Genomic DNA, 20,627 nt, shown 5'->3' on the forward strand with positions numbered 1-20,627 from the left:
AACCCTTTAAGGTTCCGAACCGTTCATGTCTTCTAAAGCCGGGCACACATTTAACGACTAGCTAAAACATTCTAAGACTGTGCTCAACACACAGCGATTGTTTCCTGCGACTGAAGCAGATTTAAATACTTACACATGGAATTTGAACACCGACTGAAATCGCAGACTGAACGCAACTGGCTCTGACTGGACGCGATCAGTCATAAGTATCAATTTACATTCATAATCGGCCTTACAATCGTTAAGTATGTGCGCGGCTTAAGAGTGTGGTCATGATTTTTAGATTTGAGGCCATCTGTAATCTCCCTTAAATTTACAAAATAAACTTTTAACCAACATATTTAAAAATTACAGTCTCTTCATGGGAATATGGACTAAAATTATGGCTTTTGGCAAGGGTGTACCAATCAATTGTTTGGGGTCAGTAAGATTTTTTTTTTTTTTTTTTAAAGAAATTAATACTTATTTAATTTAATTTAGCAAGGATGCATTAAATTGATCAAAAGTTAAAGTAAAGTTACAAGAAAACAATTTGATATTAGAATATTACATAATATCATATATTTCTAGAATGATTTATGAAGGATCATGTGACACTGAAGACTTGAGTAATGATGCTGAAAATTCAGCCTTGCGTGCGTCACAGGAATAAAGTAGTCTACATTTTAATATATATTAAAGCTGCTGTCCGTAACTTTTTTGTCTTCAAAATTTACAAAAATTATATAATGAGCGAGTACAATCATGAATCCATTTTGCAAACTGTGTTTTTGTCTTATCTCGAATCACCACGGTACACCTATAATAAATGATTATATTCGGACTATTTTAGACTGGTTCGGGTCGTACCACTGCGGAGTACCACAGTACCTAAGTAACTCGTCATAGACATAAACAGAGAGAAGTAGATCCGGCTACAATGTTCTTCCGCAAGACGCGCGCAGTTCTGTTTATCAACCGCTAGAGCGCCAAAAGTTACGGACAGCAGCGTTAAATTGCATAAAATTTCACTGTTTTCATTGAATTTTCATCAAATAAATGCAGCTTTGGTGAGCAGAAGAGACTTCTTAAACATTTAAAAAACAACAACAACAAAAAACGTATTCCCAAACATTGTCCAATCAAATGCTCTGTAGAAGGAGAATGTCTCATCTTCTAGCAACAGCAAAAGCTTTAATATATCACATTACAACTTCTTGTTTCATTAGGAAATACAGAAAACTCCACTCATCAGGCATTTCTTTTTAGTTGTCTTGCTTTAATTATGTATTTACAGCAAAGAACTAGCTCATAAATTTGAGTTATAGTTCTAAAGTTGTTGTGTATGACTCCTCTATTTGTTTCTCCTCATTCAGTATGGATGAGGGTGACATTTCATATGCTGTCCTTAGCACAGTGTTTGGAGACAAATATAGCAGTTCTCAATGGTGTTAGGCTCAGTGTTCTGCACAGACATTGTTCTCTCTAAGGGCAGCAATATGCTACGGTGGGTGCAGCCATCCATCATGGATGTCTTGCACTCATCACCGGAGTCCTTCTGGCTGATGGCGTCGCTCTCACTCTGCTGCAATAGCGTTCTGTCACCAGTAGAGGGAACTGTTTGCTAGTGCGTGTTTAGTAGCTTCTTAGTTTTATAAAGCATAAATATAATTTAAAAAAATGTTTACATTTATTATTTTATATTTCCCTTTTTAAAACCAGAATTTTTATTCTCTATAATTTTTGATCATTCCTTTTTATTAGTAATAAAAATGTTGTGACATCCCTCATACATAGGCTACTGGAGGTCAAATAGCCTATGTAACTCAAATATTCAGTATTGGGGGTGACCAAAGCTAAAATATGAAGTTAAACTACCAGTGCGGCAGTGATGAGAGTTCATGGAAGAAATTGGACAGTCTCTTGAGTGAATGACTGAAATGGTCCGTCTCAGGTGTGAGAAGTTTAAGTAGCAGAAAGAAGAAAGGTATTCCATTACAGCCCAGAATATTGCAGAGATTTTTCACATTTACTGAACCATTACTGTAGACTGAGAGACACAGTATTAAATAATGTCATACTGGAACCCACTCAAGCCTTTTATAAAATTGCAGAATCTGTTGATCTGTGCCGGGAGGAGTAGACAAAGCTATGCCTGTAAACAAGTGATATAAAAATAGGGATAATAGCAGATTTTGTGATGCGCTTTTAGCTCAAATTAACGTTTCATTGAAGCTCAAGTTTATTTAGCCTAATTAATGTTTTCTCCGTCATTTCTGGTTGCTGTCTGTTTCTCTTTTCGTACTGCAATTTCAGCGTTTTGAATCTCTCTCAGAACAGAGTTAGTTGAATTTAACCAGTCCAGCCCTCAACATATCATTGATGAAAGGGTGCACAATCCTTTCAAAACCAATTAAAGAGGCCTTAGCCCGCAGGGGTGGTGAGCGAAGGGCTGACAGGAGACCACAGAGGAACTCAGAGAGGTAATCAGTGCCTTGCTTTTGAACAATATTGAAAAGCACAACAATATCGCACAATAAATCACGTTGAGTGGTGCAGGTTCTCAAGGACAAACAGGTCGTCTCCTTAAATACACCTTGTGACATGCTCACCTTTCTGTCTGCTGTCAGATTGTTTACTTATTTACAGAGGGTGTCAATAGTATCACTAGTTATTAAATCGAGGATTTCAGTGAGATATTTTTCTGATTAAATACCACGGTAGGGCTACAACGTTAGATTTTCCTCTGACAACTAAGTTAAAATCGCGCATGTGAATATTTTCTGTTGCCTGGAAAGAATTAATTTGTGTTAGCCATGCAGCTATAATGTCGCTATAATGTTCTTATTAAGTTATGAACTCAATGATATCTGAACGTCCAAAAAAGTCTAAAAAAAAGTTTAAAAAACGTATTTCCCCCCCTTAATTATGCAGTCGTTAAGGTAAGATTCCATTTTATCATTTTGCAAACATTTTGGGAACGTTGCATTTGAGTGTTATATTAATCTGAAACAAGTAATAACATTTAAAAAATGTCAAATTAACATTTCAGAGAAAAAGTTGTAGCCTTTGTGTTAGAGGGTTCACCCAAAAATGAAAATAATGTCATTTATTACTCACCCTCATGTCGTTCTACACCTGTAAGACCTTCACTCATCTTCGGAACACAAATTAAGATATTTTTGATTAAATCCGATGGCTCAGCGAGGCCTGCATTGACAGCAATGGTACTCCCTCTCTCAAGATCCATAAAGGTACTAAAAACATACTTAAATCAGTTCATGTGAGTACAGTGGTTCAATATTAATTATTATAAAGCGACGAGAATACTTTTTGTGCGCCAAAAAAACAAACAAACAAAAAAAACGACTTTTTAACAATATAGTGATGGCCGATTTCATAACACTGCTTCATGATTCATTCTTTATGAATCTTTTGAGTCGAATTAGTGATTCGGAGCGCGTATCAAACTGCCAAACTGCTGAAATCACGTGACTTTGGCGCTCCGATTCACTGATTCGAATCGTAAAGGTATGAAGCTTCATGAAGCAGTGTTTTGAAATCGGCCGTCACTACATATTGTTAAAAAGTCGTTATTTAGTTTTTTTGTCGCACAAAAAATATTCTCATCGCTTTATAATATTAAGGTAGAACCACTGAACTCACATGAAGTGATTTAAATATGTTTTTAGTATCTTTATGGATCTTGAGAGAGGAAGTACCATTGCTGTCTATGGAGGCCTCACTGAGCCATCGGATTTAATCAAAAATATCTTAATTTGTGTTCCGAAGATTAATGAAGGTCTTGCGGGTGTGGAATGACACGAGGGTGAGTAATAAATGACATTATTTTCATTTTTGGGTGAATTAACCCTTTAATGTTTTGAGAATATCAAAGATATATCTGAACACTTTCTGTTAGCATTAGCTACTTGAAGACGTTTCGTAATTCAGTCTGAATCATTTGAACTGCAGTTCAAATACAAAGTACAGTACATGCAAGCACAGAACCATATAATATTTGTTAAAAAAATATCAGAGGTACATTTTTTGACTAGTTTGCCTAACACTGCTGTTTATTAAAAACATTCATTCATATTATGTGTATAATATTAAATTTACTTCTATGTTCCCAGTCAGTGCCTTTGTGACAATGCGGCTTGTGGCAGGGGTCCAAGCACTGAACCTCGTGGCATCCCCGTGGTGAGAGTAACAGACTGAAGTGAGTGAATCTTTCCAGCTGACTAGTTATGACCTGTTACACATGTAGGACTCCAAGACATTGAAGTTGCAGCTGAGGCACACCTAGAAGTTTTGTTATTGGTGCTGGACAGGTTCTTTCATGTGACGTATATCACTTCTTTACCACACCACTTTTGCCCTCCAATTTGGCCTTCGGCTACTCACACTTTATAATATCATCATCTAAACATCTCTCCTGCACAAACAGACCTGCAGATGTCATTATACTATCAGCACAGATTAAATTCTACTAGCCTCATGGAGCGGCATGCATATCCAGAGGGCACATAGGGAGAGAGCGCTACCTGACAGCATTAGGCCTGTCACCAGTACCTCTCTGACATCTCTTCCCCCTCACTAGGCCTGTCATCACTGATCTTGTCCCCTTCTCACAGGAGAAAATCCAACGTGTTCTCTGATAGGGATGTGCGAACTCTGAATAGAGACTATTAATCTGTTGCACCCAAGGTCCTCTCAACTTAAAACGTTATTTTGACCATTCACCATAGTTCTTGTGATATTGCTACAATTATTTTTTATTGTATACTATATTATTTTATTTTATTGTGCAGTTTGTATTTGTTTATTTATTTTTCATTATATAGATATATAATGGAAACCCATTTTCGTCATATAAGAAAACAACACATGCTTCGGTAAATTATAATTATGACATAAAAAGTCATAGTTATGAGATAAAAGTGAAAATTTTGAGATACTAAGTCATATTCTAGACAAAAAGTTGAAATTTGATGCTATAATAATGAAAAAAAATTTAAATGATGAGGTACTGAGTACTAAAGTCAGTTGCGACAAAAGTCAATCGAACTTTTTGTCATAATTCTGACTTAGTATGTCAGAATTTTACTTTATCTCATAATTATGACTTATAATTTCGACTTTTTATGTCATAATTATGATTTACCAAAGCATGATTTGTGGTCTTATTTGGCAGAAATGGTTCAGAATTTATTTATTTTTTGTCATAATGTTAACTTTTTATCATAATTTTGACAATTTTACATTATCTCATACCAAAGCATTATTTTCATTTTCATATTTTTGACAGAAATGGGCTTCCATAATGTCGGGCTGGAGAATTTGGAGAGTAGTGTGAAGAATATAAGGTAACAAAATTAGGAAAAGCCAGGTTAAAACTTGTTTCACCAAGTATCCAAAGCTAAATATGTGTCAGAGCATGTGCACTAGTTACTAGGCCACTTCTTTAAGGGTTAGTTCATCCAAAAATGAAAATTTTGTCATTTATTACTCAACCTCATGTCGTTCCACACCCATAAGACCTTTGTTAATCTTCAGAATACAAATTAAGATATTTTTGTTGAAATCCGTTGGCTCTGTGAGGCCTGCATAGCCAGCAATGACATTTCCTCTCTCAAGATCCATAAAGGTACTAAAAACATATTTAAAACAGTTCATGTGAGTACAGTGGTTCAATATTAATATTATAAATCGACGAGAATATTTTTGGTGCGCCAAAAAAAGAAAATAACAACTTATATAGTGATGGCTGATTTCAAAACACTGCTTCATGAAGCTTCGGAGCGTTATGAATCAGCGTATCAAATCATGATTCGGATCGCGTGTCATACTGCCAAACGGCTGAAATCACGTGACTTTGGCGCTCCCAACAACTGATTCGACACGCTGATTCATAACGCTCCGAAGCTTCCTGAAGTATTGTTTTGAAATTGGCCATCACTATATAAGTTGTTATTTTGTTTTTTTAGCGCACCAAAAATATTCTCGTTGCTTTATAATATTAATATTGAACCACTGAACTCACATGAACTGATTTAAATGTCTTTAGTTCATTACTGGATCTTGAGAAAGGAAATTGTCATTGCTCCCTATGCAGGCCTCACTGAACCATCGGATTTCAACTAAAATATCTTAATCTGTGTTCCGAAGATTAATGAAGGTCTTACGGGTGTGGAACGACATGCGAGTGAGTAATAAATGACAGAATTTTCATTTTTGGGTGAACTAACCCTTTAAACAGAACAGTTTATGTTGTAATTTATATATTTCAATAAGACCAAGTAAACTGGTTTAAATCTCCTTACTGTTTCATACTGCGAGTGATGCATGAGGAAAATGTCTGCTTTGCCTTCTCATCTCTTTATAAGGTTCTGCACAGATCAGCCTCCATTAGAATGCTCAACAGATTGTCTATTTAAAGCATCCAGTCACTCATTTGCAAGGGTGGTTTGCTGTGATATTATTTTCCTTTTAGATTCTCAGTGCATTAATGAAATCCTCACTCACATGATTTCATTTGGCCCGTGCATTAATGGCAGAGGAAGTAATAATTACATTCAAATATTAATTCGGGCCCCGAGACAGAACCATGAATCATTAGCGCTCACGATGTCGAACACAAGCTCCTGTCCCTTTTCTTTTCCCAGTGTCTGACCAGATGAATTAAAATGACAAATAATTGCAATTCCCTTGCGGAGGGCGTTTAAAAAAACACTATTTGGTAGAATTGGTTGAGCAAAGAGGGCAAGTGATGAGACTCATTTGTTATGCTGTGTTCTGAACACGCTCGAGCTTAATGACGGCGAGGAGAGACAGAGATCAAGGACGATATCGGGATTGTAGTAATGGCCGTGATAATCGCCATGGAGATGAAACCATAGCACTCAAAAATGTCGTCTGTTTGAGAGGTCCGGTGGTGTTAAGAGTGTGGATGAGTTAAAGTGAGCTGTTGATTGTTGTGATGAGAGCAGTGGGAAAAAATGATAAGCAGAGGAATGTTTTATTGCTCAGAGTTTGCTCATTCAAAGCTCAGGAGGGTTAATGGAGTTCACTTGTTTCATTTAAGCATCGCATTTGTGTTTGGTACTACGGAAGAGGATTAGGGCCAAGCAATAATAAAAAAATAAAACCATCTCGAGATTAAAGTTGTTCAATATCGAGAAAAAACTCGCTAAATTTCAAGAAAAAGTCGAGATAAAATGTTGAGAATAAAGTCATTAAATTACGAGAAAAAAGTCATTAAATTACGAGAACAAATTCGTTAAATTATGAGAAAAATGTCGTTAAATTTCGAGAAAGTCGAGATAAAATGTTGAGAATAAACTCATTAAATTATGAGAACAAAGTCGTTAAATTATGAGAACAAATTCGTAATTTAACGAATTTGTTCTCGTAATTTAATGACATTTTTCTCATAATTTAATGATTTTGTTCTCGTAATTTAATGACGTTTTTCTCATAATTTAATGACTTTATTCTCAACATTTTATCTCAACTTTTTTCTCGAACTTTAACATTTTTCTCATAATTTAACGAATTTGTTCTCGTAATTTAACGAATTTGTTCTCGTAATTTAACGACTTTTTCTCATAATTTAAGGACTTTATTCTCAACATTTTATCTCAACTTTTTTCTCTAAATTTAACGACATTTTTCTCATAATTTAACGAATTTGTTCTCGTAATTTAACGAATTTGTTCTTGTAATTTAACGACTTTTTTCTCATAATTTAAGGACTTTATTCTCAACATTTTATCTCAACTTTTTTCTCGAAATTTAACGACATTTTTCTCATAATTTAACGAATTTGTTCTCGTAATTTAACGACTTTTTTCTCATAATTTAATGACTTTATTCTCAACATTTTATCTCGACTTTTTTCTCGAAATGTAACATTTTTCTCATAATTTAACGACTTTTTTCTCATAATTTAACGACTTTATTCTCAACATTTTATCTCAACTTTTTTCTCGAAATTTAACGACATTTTTCTCATAATTTAACGAATTTGTTCTCGTAATTTAACGAATTTGTTCTTGTAATTTAACGACTTTTTTCTCATAATTTAATGACTTTATTCAACATTTTATCTTGACTTTTTTCTCGAAATGTAACATTTTTCTCATAATTTAACGAATTTGTTCTCGTAATTTAACGACTTTTTTCTCATAATTTAATGACTTTATTCTCAACATTTTATCTCGACTTTTTTCTCGAAATGTAACATTTTTCTCATAATTTAACGAATTTGTTCTCGTAATTTAACGACTTTTTTCTCATAATTTAATGACTTTATTCTCAACATTTTATCTCGACTTTTTTCTCGAAATGTAACATTTTTCTCATAATTTAACGAATTTGTTCTCGTAATTTAACGAATTTGTTCTCGTAATTTAACGACTTTTTTCTCATAATTTAATGACTTTATTCTCAACATTTTGTCTCGACTTTTTTCTCGAAATTTAACGACATTTTTCTCATAATTTAACAAATTTGTTCTCATAATTTAACGACTTTTTTCTCGTAATTTAATGACTTTATTCTCAACATTTTATCTCGATTTTTTTTCTCGAAATTTAATGAGTTTTTTCTCGTAATTTAACGAGTTTATTCTCAACATTTTATCTCAACTTTTTTCTCAAAATTTAAGGTAGAACCACTGAACTCACTTGAACTGTTTTAAATATGTCTTTAGTACCTTTATAGATCTTGAGAGAGGAAATGTCATTGCTGTGAATGGAGGCCTCACCGAGCCACCGGATTTAATCAAAAATATCTTAATTTGTGTTCCGAAGATGAACGAAGGCCTTGCGGGTGTGGAACAACATGAGGGTGAGTAATAAATGACATTATTTTCACTTTTGGGTGAACTAACCCTTTAAGCACAGTTTGAGACATTTTTTTAATGTTTTCTATAGAGGAGAGCATTTTACATGTTTTCTTGTAAAATATGCAATAATATGTGCAATATTAAAAAAATAAAACTTTAAATATAATATTTATACAGAAATACAGAAAATACATCTGCCAAAACCAGGTTTCTCCTGGGCATTTGTATTATCAGCGGTGTATTACTATGTATGTACTTACAAAAACTCGTGTCACTAAAGAGAATGCAAAGCCACTAGACCACATTCCAACAGTTGAGTCAGCTTTAAACATACTTGAGCTGAATCTGTTCAACACAACTCAGGTCCTAAAGAGCGCTCACCCTAATTACTTTACTGTTTGCAGAGCTATGGGATAAATCTATAACCTGGCCTCCACCAACAAAGAACAGCAGCCAATTACTGATAAATGTGTTTTCAGTATAACGCAGTAAACAAGTCTGAAGTGAGCATCTAATTGTGCGGGTGGACAGGACCTTCACTGTGCCATTTAATTTAATGAAAAATAACCATTACGACCACCAAATGTTTAGGACATGTCATTTTGCTGTAGGTTGATAACACTCCAGGTTGTTTTTAAATGTGCTTTACATGAAACTTACCTGATTATTAATTAAAGATAATTGTGAGTGAGTGATTTTACTGACTGCTTCTCAATTTTATCTCTCTTTCTCTGCAGGTCATGCAGTGGTTATTGTTACATATGTGTTTATATTTGAGTTTTTTTGCTTGTGACTTTTTTCTTTTTTTTAAGTAATCGATACCACTTGCTTTTAACCTAGAGTGAATTCCAAACATGCCTGTTTGCCCTTGAATGACACTACAGGAAGTAAATTCCTAGGATAATTCCAAAGAAAGAACACTGAGCAATGCAATTCGTTCATGGCCAAAATTCCATTCAAATATGAGCATCAGTATGCTCCATTCATTCTGAAGGATTTTTTTAAGATTATTTGATGAATATAAAGTTCAAAAGAACAGCATTTATTTGAAATAGATTTTTTTTTTGTAACAATGTAAAAGTCTTTACTGTCAATTTATATTAATTATACAATAATACAATTTTAAATCTATAAGGGTTATCTAAGGGTTGTCTAGCGAAACGATCAGCCTTTTTCTAAAAAAAAAATAAATAAAAATTATATACTTTTTAACCACAAATGCTCATCTTGCACTGCAATGCAACCACGCATTACGTAATCACGTTGGAAAGGTCATGCATGACGGCGGCAGAAGTACCGTGCAAAGACTAAGTCAAATGCCCTACAGCGGTACTTCTGCCTACGTCATGCGTGACCTTTCTAACATGATTACTGAATGCGTGGCGCATCGCAGAGCAGTGCAAAATGAGCATTTGTGGATAAAAAGTGTATAATTTTTTTTTTTTTTTTTAGAAAATGACTAATCATTTCGCTAGATAAGACCCTTATTCCTCGGCTGGGATCATGTAGAGCCCTTTGAAGCTGCACTAAAACTGCAGTTTGGACCTTTAACCTGTTGGTCCCTGTTGAAGTCCACTATATGGAGAAAATCCTGAAATGTTTTCCTTAAAAACCTTAATTTCTTTTCGACTGAAGAAAGAAAGACATGAACATCTTGGATGACATGGGGGTGAGTAAATTATCAGGAAATTTTAATTCTGAAGTGAACTAATCCTTTAACAGCTATGAACATGAGTTCTGCTGTCATGTAAAGCAACTTTATAATTTAACATGGTTTGAGTCATGTATGTGTACAAACCACAGACATAGAGTATAAGCCACACATACAGGTCCTGCACCCTTTATAGTACACACTTTTAAGTGCTCTGCCCTGGGATACACTGATGCTCACTTTTGCATGGAACTCACCCCTGGTCTGTAATGAAGAGAAATGGAACAGACTACAGTCCTTTACAGTGCTTCGTAAAAACCCTCGACCACAAACAGACCCTCTGCTCCTGATTGTAGTGATGTATTCTGTAATAAGAAATTGATGCCAAAGATCAGATTGAGAATGACAAAGCCACTGCTGTGCCCTTCAAATAACCCCATAACCTATTCAATTTCTTTACTTCTCCCTCTCTCTCCCGCGGTCGTTCTCTCTGTTAATCTAAGGTGAGTTATGAAGTCACTCTCTTCACACCCCGAGCCCTATAGGCAAACAGCGGCATGGACGTTGTATCGGTGCTTTAAATACAGGTCGGGAGGATAGACAGGAGGAGATGAAATAAAGAATAAAAATGAGTGCCTCGGAACTGTCATTTTTCAGGCCCCGACTCAGACCTGGGAGAAAAGGGCCAGTTAGATTTATGGGACCCCCGTTAAGACCGAGCAAAGCGATGGGAGAGATGGAGAGAGAGATCAACGCTTGACATTTATTGGTGCAAGGGGAGATGGGCCAAGCTGTCAGGCATTGGGTGGCTCCACGGCCCAGTTTGAAGGTTATGTGAAGTCCCACTCATTAAGAGACAGACCCACTGACAGGAAGCTGATCCTCTGCGGGCAGCCCCCTTGCTCAGAAGGAGAAAAAGCATCGTCTCTCATTGGTGGCAGGAGAAAGAGAGAGAGAGGTTTATTAAGACATAAAAGATAGTTCTCAGGCCTGCCATTAGTGCTTCACACTGTCAGCTGAATGGCTGTAACCACTGATCAGAATAGACACTCGGTTCAGGGAATCTTTAAAAACAGACTCTTAAATTTAAGACATTCAACTTCAGGCCAACCAATTAGATCAATTAGCGGTGCGGTGGTTACTAAGTTTGGGGTCAGTAAGATGCTTTTTGCATTATATTATATTTATATAATATATATATGTATATGAGCAATTTATAATATATGCAATCACAGGCATACATTACAAATATAATTATACAATAAACCATATAGAACCGCCCTGGCTCCACCCGCAGCAACCTCATAAAACTGCCCTGGCTCCACCCACAGCAGCCGCATAGAACCACCCACAGCAACCGCATAGAACTGCCCTGGCTCCACCCACAACAACCGCATAGAACCGCCCTGGCTCCACCCACAGCAACCGCATAGAACCGCCCTGGCTCCACCCGCTGCAGCCACATAGAACCGCACTGGCTCCACCCACTGCAGCCACATAGAACCGCCCTGGCTCCGCCCACAGCAACCACATAGAGCCACCCTGGCTCCACCTACAGCAACTGCATAGAACTTCCCTGGCTTTGCCCACAGCAACCACATAGAGCCACCTTGGCTCCGCCCACAGCAACCACATAGAACCGCCCTGGTTCCGCCCACAGCAACCACATAGAACCGCCCTAGTTCCACCCACAGCAACCACATAGAACCACCTTTTTCTCCATCCACAGCAACCACATAGAACCGCCCTGGCTCTGCCCACAGCAACCACATAGAGCCACCCTGGCTCCACCTACAGCAACTGCATAGAACCGCCCTGGCTCCGCCCACAGCAACCACATAGAGCCACCCTGGCTCCACCTACAGCAACCACATAGAGCCACCCTGGCTTCACCCACAGCAACCACATAGAACCGCCCTGGCTCCGCCCACAGCAACCACATAGAGCCACCCTGGCTCCACCTACAGCAACCACATAGAGCCACCCTGGCTTCACCCACAGCAACCACATAGAACCGCCCTGGCTCCACCCACAGCAACCACATAGAACCGCCCTGGCTCCACCCACAGCAGCCACATAACAATGCCCTGGCTCCACCCACAACACTGCAGGATCATGGCTGATTTTACACAGGAAAACATATTTTCTCTAGAAAAGGTAACATTTTTTTTTTTAATCCTTCTTTCATAATGTGAGCTCAGATTCAGATGGGAAACCTCCAGACATTGTGGTTCATGTGGAAGGTGGAATACTAGTAACAATAAACCATCAATTATTCATTATCAATAACTCAATAGCCCACCGGACGTGACCTTTAGTTGGTGGATGGCCACTGTAGCTTGTCGCCTCTCATTACTTTCTCCACACGTTTTGTCACATGAAAACAGACAGATGGGCATCTTCAAACAATCAAATTGTACTTTAGATTTCTCCACTATTACCAAGAGAAAAATATGCAACATCAACATACAGCATTGTACAAATAAAAAGGCAGAATCAGTGGCCTGAGAGAAATATTGTATGTGACATGGACACATGATAAAAAACAACATAGAATAGCTCTCAGTGCATCCATCTGGACATAGTTTGAGGAAACCATGACCTTTAGGAGCAGGAAAACAAAGTTAGTCATCAGAGTTTATTGTAAGGTCAGTCGTGATGACTGATGTGATGTTATCATGGCACATTTTTCATGAGTCTGAATCTTGAGACAATCGGATGGACAGACCTTAAAGGGAAAGTCCACCCTCATGTTGTTCCAAACCTGTATGACTTTTTTTCTTCTGTGGAACTGAACTAAAGTTTCCCATTGACTTCCATTATATTTTTTGACCACACAATGGAAGTCAATGGGACCTGAAACTGTTTAGTTACCAACATTCTTCATAATTTGTTCCACACAAACAAAGTCATACAATTTTGCAATGACTTGAGAGTAAGGGGTGAATTTAGGTAAATTGGGACACATTTTGCCATTGAGATGACTGGGACAAAATATCCCAATTTACCTGAATTCACCCTAAATGATGACAGAATTAACTAGATAAAAAAGTTTGTCGAAAAAGCCGGTCCAGAAAGTTTAAAGCAGTTTTAAACGTTTTCAGTTTGAAAGTTTCAGTTTTAGTTTAGTAATTTTGATAGAGTACTAGGGTGCTCTGTGTGGTTGCTAAGATGTTGCTATGCAGTTGCTAGGGTACTCTGAGTGGTTGCTAAGATGTTGCTATGTGGTTGCTAGGGTACTCGGGGTGGTCGCTATGGTGTTGCTATGCTGTTGCTAGGGTACTCGGGGTGGTCGCTAAGGTGTTGCTATGCGGTTGCTAGGGTACTCGGGGTGGTTGATAGGGTGTTGCTAGATTTAGTTTGATAGATAGATTTAGTTTGATAGATAGATAGATTAAATGAGTTTATGAGTTTGAATGAGTTTCAATGGATTAGAAATAGTACATAGAATGGCACTTGAGTCTAATTACGTTTTTGAGTCTAATGGGCTTCCGTAGTTTAAATTTAAATTTTGACAGTTGGAGTTTGAACAGTCTTGGCTCATTTGAACATTCCGTCAATGAAAGTCAATGGGATTTTTCCGAGCTTTAACAGTCTTTTTTAGGAAAACCGTAAGTCCGATCAGTTAGAAAAGATATAGCACACTAAGTCAGAACAGTCTGAAGATCTCACCCGAGTTTGGAGTATGTAGAGTTAAAGCTCTAGGAGGAGTTAGAGTTGGAAATTTTAGTCTCAGAAGAAAATAGCATAACAGTAAGTTGGCTTTTTCAAGCCAACTTAACTATCCCTTTCATGACCTACATATGTTTTTTTTTATGTATTTATTGTATTTTCACTTTTCTGCATGCTGGTTTGTTGTTGTGGTGTCATCAATTTTAGATGGACCTGCCCTTAAATGTTACATACAGGAAGCAAACTGTGGTTGGTTGCATTACAGATGCCCCCTACTGGTTAATGGGACAGATTTATAGACCCTTTAAATAATACTATTAATTTCTAAACTTTCATATTTTCATACTGAAGACTTGTCAAATCATCAAGAATAGTTGAATGAATCATGGTGAAAAATGAGCATGTCTCATTTTCAATTTAGGGTCAAAGTTATTTTGTCACAACAGTGTACGTACATGTGAAGTTCACCATTTTCTGAGCTCTCTAAAAGCGCTGTTGTTCTCCAGCAGATCTGGGTGGCTTTGTCCCTGTTCGGCAGCCGCAGAGAGTCCACGGAGGAGGAACAATGGGCCATTGATTTAAGGTAGGCCGACTCTACGCGCTGCTATTCCGATGCTGTGTAACTGAGGCGATTTGTCACCAAAAAGGTCATAAATCACAAAGTGCCAGGAGAGATTGGGCAGTTCGGCTCATCCACCTAGAGGAGCTGTTCACCCACCAGGACAAGCTTGGATCAATTCTGGGGACAAAAAGTCGGTATTAAAGCATCATAAAATCCTTGCAAAGTGTTTCAATGTACATATCATTTAGCATGTCTTACTCTGCAAGTAGGACATGCTCATAGATCAACATACTTTGTTTTCCGTTGTGTTAAACTGAAATATTAATGTTCATCTATCTATCTATAAACCTTAGCAATCACATTGCAGCGACCTGGCAGTCGAGTTTTATATCACTTATATTTTCCTCAGAGATGTCTAGTTTGTTGTCAATGCTTGTTTCTTTACTATAGGACAAAATCAGATTGGATCCATAGTAAATAATGAGTGCTTTGGTAATACATTTAACACACTTTTTTAAATTCAGTCTATAGCATAATTCATTATACGGACGTCTTTCGATGTCTGAAATCACTGTGGACTCAGAGAGACAGGAAGCGACATCATGGCCCACATCCACCACAGCATTCCATTATGTGTTTCTAATACCAGACTGCTAAAAGTGCTCAGGCCCAAAGCTCTGCTCTTTGTACAGTCCTGAGAAAAGAGAAATGGAGACCAGTGTCGTCTATCTCTCCATCTCTCTCAGCTAAAGGCCACCGACACATAGTAGACCCCATTATCACTGGGATGTATCAGTGACTCTTTAGAAACCCCGGGTCCATTCAGCTCCGAGTGAGATATCTGCTTGCGGTGACTGCACGTGGCAGCCGGATACATAGCGGGACTAACCTTAGAGCACAAAGAGGCTGGAGGTTATCACACGGGCAGATCTCTGACCGCTTTGATTTGGCCGTGTAAAGAAGAGCGGTGCGTTTGCGAAGGACCCGAGCGTGTGCGTCTGAGATGAAAAGAGCCGAACGGGGACCTTCTGCGCTGATGAATGGAGCTGGAAGGCTAAAGAGTGAATGCGTTTGTGTTGGTGGCTTTATGAAAGCAAGACAACAGGTACCTGAGAGGATATCGAACGACAGCATCGTAAATCAAACCGAGACACGCTCCCCTCCCCGACTGCAACGTGTCTACACATCTACTGTTCTTTCACCTCACTCTTTCAGTCGAGCTTTTGAGCTATTAGCATCGACTTGACTCGGTATCCATCATCAAAAATTCATATTGTTACTTCTGTAAAAGATATTTCTCTAAATACATTCACAAAGAATTATGGGTAATTCCTCTTTCCCTTCCTACCGACGTTCCCCCTCTTAAATGTGTCATCTTTCACCTAAGACTTCATTTTATCTCAGAGTTAACCTGAAGGGACAGGTCCGTCCTATCAGCATGCAGGGACAAGGGCTAGAAACACTCCATCCATCTCCACATCGAGATTTAGTACTTCATAAACCATTTCCTCCGGAAGATTCACTCTCTGCGCCGCCGCGGCAGGTGCCTTTTTCACACGGATGCTTCCGAGCGCAGAGACGTTGTATTGTTTCTCACTTCCCTTGTCGCCAAGGTTTATAGAGACTGTAAAATGGACACAAATGGGATGTGCCGTGTCCGTCAAAACACGCTTTCTTGGTTTTGATGGCCTTACGGTATCTTGTTATGGTTTGTAAAAAACATCCTGTGTCACGGCGGATAAGATATGTGCTGCTTTGAAAGCTGTGTTTCCTTTTTGTGCACTTCAGAGTTGCTTTTTTATAGGCAGCTGTAGTTATTTGCAAACTAATTTAGTTAAATGTCCCACAGGAGCAGAGCAATTTACACAGGGCTGAGCTGAGCCCAACCCGGGGTCATCATTAATATATACCATGTTATACGCAGCTTTGGGTGTGGAGGTTACAGTGGACATGAAAAGTAGCTGAGATGAGATGAGACAAGAGCAGGTGAGATAACAAATGAGATGAGACAAGTTGAGAGTAGAGCAGGTGAGGTTAGACAAGATGAGTGTAGATGAGATGAGACGAGACGAGATGACAGTAAAGCAGGTGAGATGAGATGAGACAAGATGAGAGTAGAGCAGGTGAGATGGGACGAGATGAGAGTAGAGCAGGTGAGATGAGATGAGACGAGACAAGATTAGAGTAAAGCAGGTGAGATGGGATGAGATAAGAGTAGAGCAGTTAAGATGAGATGAGATGAGATGAGATGAGGCGAGATGAGAGTAGAGCAGGTGAGATGAGATGAGACAAGATGAGAATAGACCAGGTGAGATGAAATGAGACAAGATGAGAGAAGAGCAGATGAGATGGGACAAGATGAGAGTAGAGCAGGTGAGATGAGATGAGACAAGATGAGAATAGACCAGGTGAGATGAAATGAGACAAGATGAGAATAGACCAGGTGAGATGAAATGAGACAAGATGAGCGTAGAGCAGGTGAGATGGGACGAGATGAGCGTAGAGCAGGTGAGATGAGATGAGATAGAGCAGGTGAGATGAAATGAGACAAGATGAGAGTAGAGCAGGTGAGATGAGATGAGACAAGATGAGAGTAGAGCAGGTGAGATGGGACGAGATGAGAGTAGAGCAGGTGAGATGAGATGAGACAAGATGAGAGTAGAGCAGGTGAGATGAGATGAGATAGAGCAGGTGAGATGAGATGAGACAAGATGAGAATAGACCAGGTGAGATGAAATGAGACAAGATGAGAGTAGAGCAGGTGAGATGAGATGAGACAAGATGAGAATAGAGCAGGTGAGATGAGATTAGACGAGACGAGATGAGAATAGAGCAGGTGAGATGAGACAAGATGAGAGTAGAGCAGGTGAGACGAGATGAGAATAGAGTAGGTGAGATGAGATGAGACAAGATGAGAGTAGAGCAGGTGAGATGGGACGAGATGAGAGTAGAGCAGGTGAGATTAGATTAGGCAAGATGAGATGAGACGAGACGAGATGAGAGTAGAGCAGGTGAGATGAGATGAGACGAGATGAGAGTAGAGCAGGTGAGATGGGACGAGATGAGAGCAGGTGAGATGAGATGAGACAAGATGAGAGTAGAGCAGGTGAGATGGGACGAGATGAGAGCAGGTGAGATGAGATGAGACAAGATGAGAGTAGAGCAGGTGAGATGGGACGAGAGTAGAGCAGGTGAGATGACATGAGACAAAATGAGAATAGAGCAGGTGAGATGAGATTAGACGAGACGAGATGAGAATAGAGCAGGTGAGATGAGACAAGATAGAGCAGCTGAGATGAGATGAGACGAGACAAGATGAGAGTAGAGCAGGTGAGATGAGACGAGATGAGAATAGAGCAGGTGAGATGATACGAGATAGAGCAGGTGAGATGAGAGGAGACAAGATGAGAACAGAGCAGGTGAGATGAGATGAGACGAGACAAGACGAGAGTAGAGCAGGTATGATGAGATGAGTGTTGAGCAGATGAGATGAGATAGAGCAGGTGAGATGAGATGAGACAAGATGAGATGAGACGAGACGAGATGAGAGTAGAGCAGGTGAGATGAGATGAGATGAGATGAGAGTAGAGCAGGTGAGATGAGATGAGATAGAGCAGGTGAGATGAAATGAGACAAGATGAGAGTAGAGCAGGTGAGATGAGATGAGACAAGATGAGAGTAGAGCAGGTGAGATGGGACGAGATGAGAGTAGAGCAGGTGAGATGAGATGAGACAAGATGAGAGTAGAGCAGTTGAGATGAGATGAGATAGAGCAGGTGAGATGAGATGAGACAAGATGAGAATAGACCAGGTGAGATGAAATGAGACAAGATGAGAGTAGAGCAGGTGAGATGAGATGAGACAAGATGAGAATAGAGCAGGTGAGATGAGATTAGACGAGACGAGATGAGAATAGAGCAGGTGAGATGAGACAAGATGAGAGTAGAGCAGGTGAGACGAGATGAGAATAGAGTAGGTGAGATGAGATGAGACAAGATGAGAGTAGAGCAGGTGAGATGGGACGAGATGAGAGTAGAGCAGGTGAGATTAGATTAGGCAAGATGAGATGAGACGAGACAAGATGAGAGTAGAGCAGGTGAGATGAGATGAGACGAGATGAGAGTAGAGCAGGTGAGATGGGACGAGATGAGAGCAGGTGAGATGAGATGAGACAAGATGAGAGTAGAGCAGGTGAGATGGGACGAGATGAGAGCAGGTGAGATGAGATGAGACAAGATGAGAGTAGAGCAGGTGAGATGGGACGAGAGTAGAGCAGGTGAGATGACATGAGACAAAATGAGAATAGAGCAGGTGAGATGAGATTAGACGAGACGAGATGAGAATAGAGCAGGTGAGATGAGACAAGATAGAGCAGCTGAGATGAGACGAGACAAGATGAGAGTAGAGCAGGTGAGATGAGACGAGATGAGAATAGAGCAGGTGAGATGATACGAGATAGAGCAGGTGAGATGAGAGGAGACAAGATGAGAACAGAGCAGGTGAGATGAGATGAGACGAGACAAGATGAGAGTAGAGCAGGTATGATGAGATGAGTGTTGAGCAGATGAGATGAGATAGAGCAGGTGAGATGAGATGAGACAAGATGAGAATAGAGCAGGTGAGATGAGATGAGTGTTGAGCAGATGAGATGAGATAGAGCAGGTGAGATGAGATGAGACAAGATGAGAGTAGAGCAGGTGAGATGGGACGAGATGAGAGTAGAGCAGGTGAGATTAGATGAGGCAAGATGAGATGAGACGAGACGAGATGAGAGTAGAGCAGGTGAGATGAGATGAGACGAGATGAGAGTAGAGCAGGTGAGATGGGACGAGATGAGAGCAGGTGAGATGAGATGAGACAAGATGAGAATAGACCAGGTGAGATGAAATGAGACAAGATGAGAGTAGAGCAGGTGAGATGAGATGAGACAAGATGAGAGTAGAGCAGGTGAGATGGGACGAGATGAGAGTAGAGCAGGTGAGATGAGATGAGACAAGATGAGAGTAGGTGAGATGAGTGTAGAGCAGGTGAGATGGGATGAGATAGAGCAGGTGAGATGAGATGAGACAAGATGAGAGTTGAGCAGAAGAGGAAATGAGATTAAAGTAGATAAGAAGAGAGCAGAGAAAATGAGAAAAGACAGGGGAGGTGAGATGAGATTAGATGAAAAGAAAGAATAGGAGATGAAAAGAGACCTGAGGAGAACAGTGGAGAGGATTTGAGATAAGACAACAGCAGAATAAGAGAGCAGAGAAAAGAAAAAAGAGTATTTGAGATGAAAAAAAGAGAAGAAATTAAAAGATGAGGAGACAAGAGCAGAACAAAGGTGAGGGGATGAGACAAATCAACAGCAGAGGAGACAGGAATGAGAACATAGCACAAAAAAAGGAGACGAGACAAGGTGATACAAAATGAGAAAAGAAGAAAGAAAATAAAAAGAGTAGAAAAAAGAAATGAGAAAAAGGAAAGCAGGGAAGATGAGACAGAACAAGACAAGAACATATGTAATGGAGATAAGATAATGAGTTGAAATGAGACAAGACATTAAAAAGAGATAGAACTAGATAGAAAGATAGAAATAGAACAGAGGAGACAAGATGAAACGAGAAACTAGATAGTACTAGTTTTGGATTAGAAGAGGAAATGAGAACAAAAAGAGCTCATACGAGACAAACTAAATGAGACGTGAGGAGATGAGATGACAAAAGACATGCAGAAGAGAGGAGAAGATCAGAGAAAAATTAGACGAGATGAGAGCAGTTGAGACAAAGGAGAATAAATGAGAAGAATGAATCAGAACAGAGGAAACAAAATTAGAGACAAGTGATTACTAACTAGTTTAGATGAAGAGAGAAGATGAGCACAAAAAGAGAAGAGATGATATCAAATTAAATGAAGATAAATGAAATGAG

The 20,627-nt window shown here is 39.0% G+C and overlaps 1 long non-coding RNA gene across 2 annotated transcripts; it reads left to right on the top strand.

The window, feature by feature from the left end:
• Positions 1–1,878: 1,878 nt before the first annotated feature.
• On the top strand, positions 1,879–9,525 carry LOC125258168. 2 transcript variants are annotated; one of them, XR_007182540.1, is made up of 5 exons: positions 1,879–2,462; positions 4,116–4,201; positions 5,291–5,348; positions 8,796–8,832; positions 9,235–9,525. It is a non-coding gene; the product is annotated as an uncharacterized LOC125258168 (long non-coding RNA). The 2 variants fall into 2 exon arrangements; XR_007182541.1 differs by lacking the exons at positions 8,796–8,832; positions 9,235–9,525 and adding an exon at positions 8,696–8,754.
• Positions 9,526–20,627: the final 11,102 nt, after the last annotated feature.

The sequence above is a fragment of the Megalobrama amblycephala genome, linkage group LG22, assembly GCF_018812025.1.
Source record: "Megalobrama amblycephala isolate DHTTF-2021 linkage group LG22, ASM1881202v1, whole genome shotgun sequence".
Taxonomy (NCBI): domain Eukaryota; kingdom Metazoa; phylum Chordata; class Actinopteri; order Cypriniformes; family Xenocyprididae; genus Megalobrama; species Megalobrama amblycephala.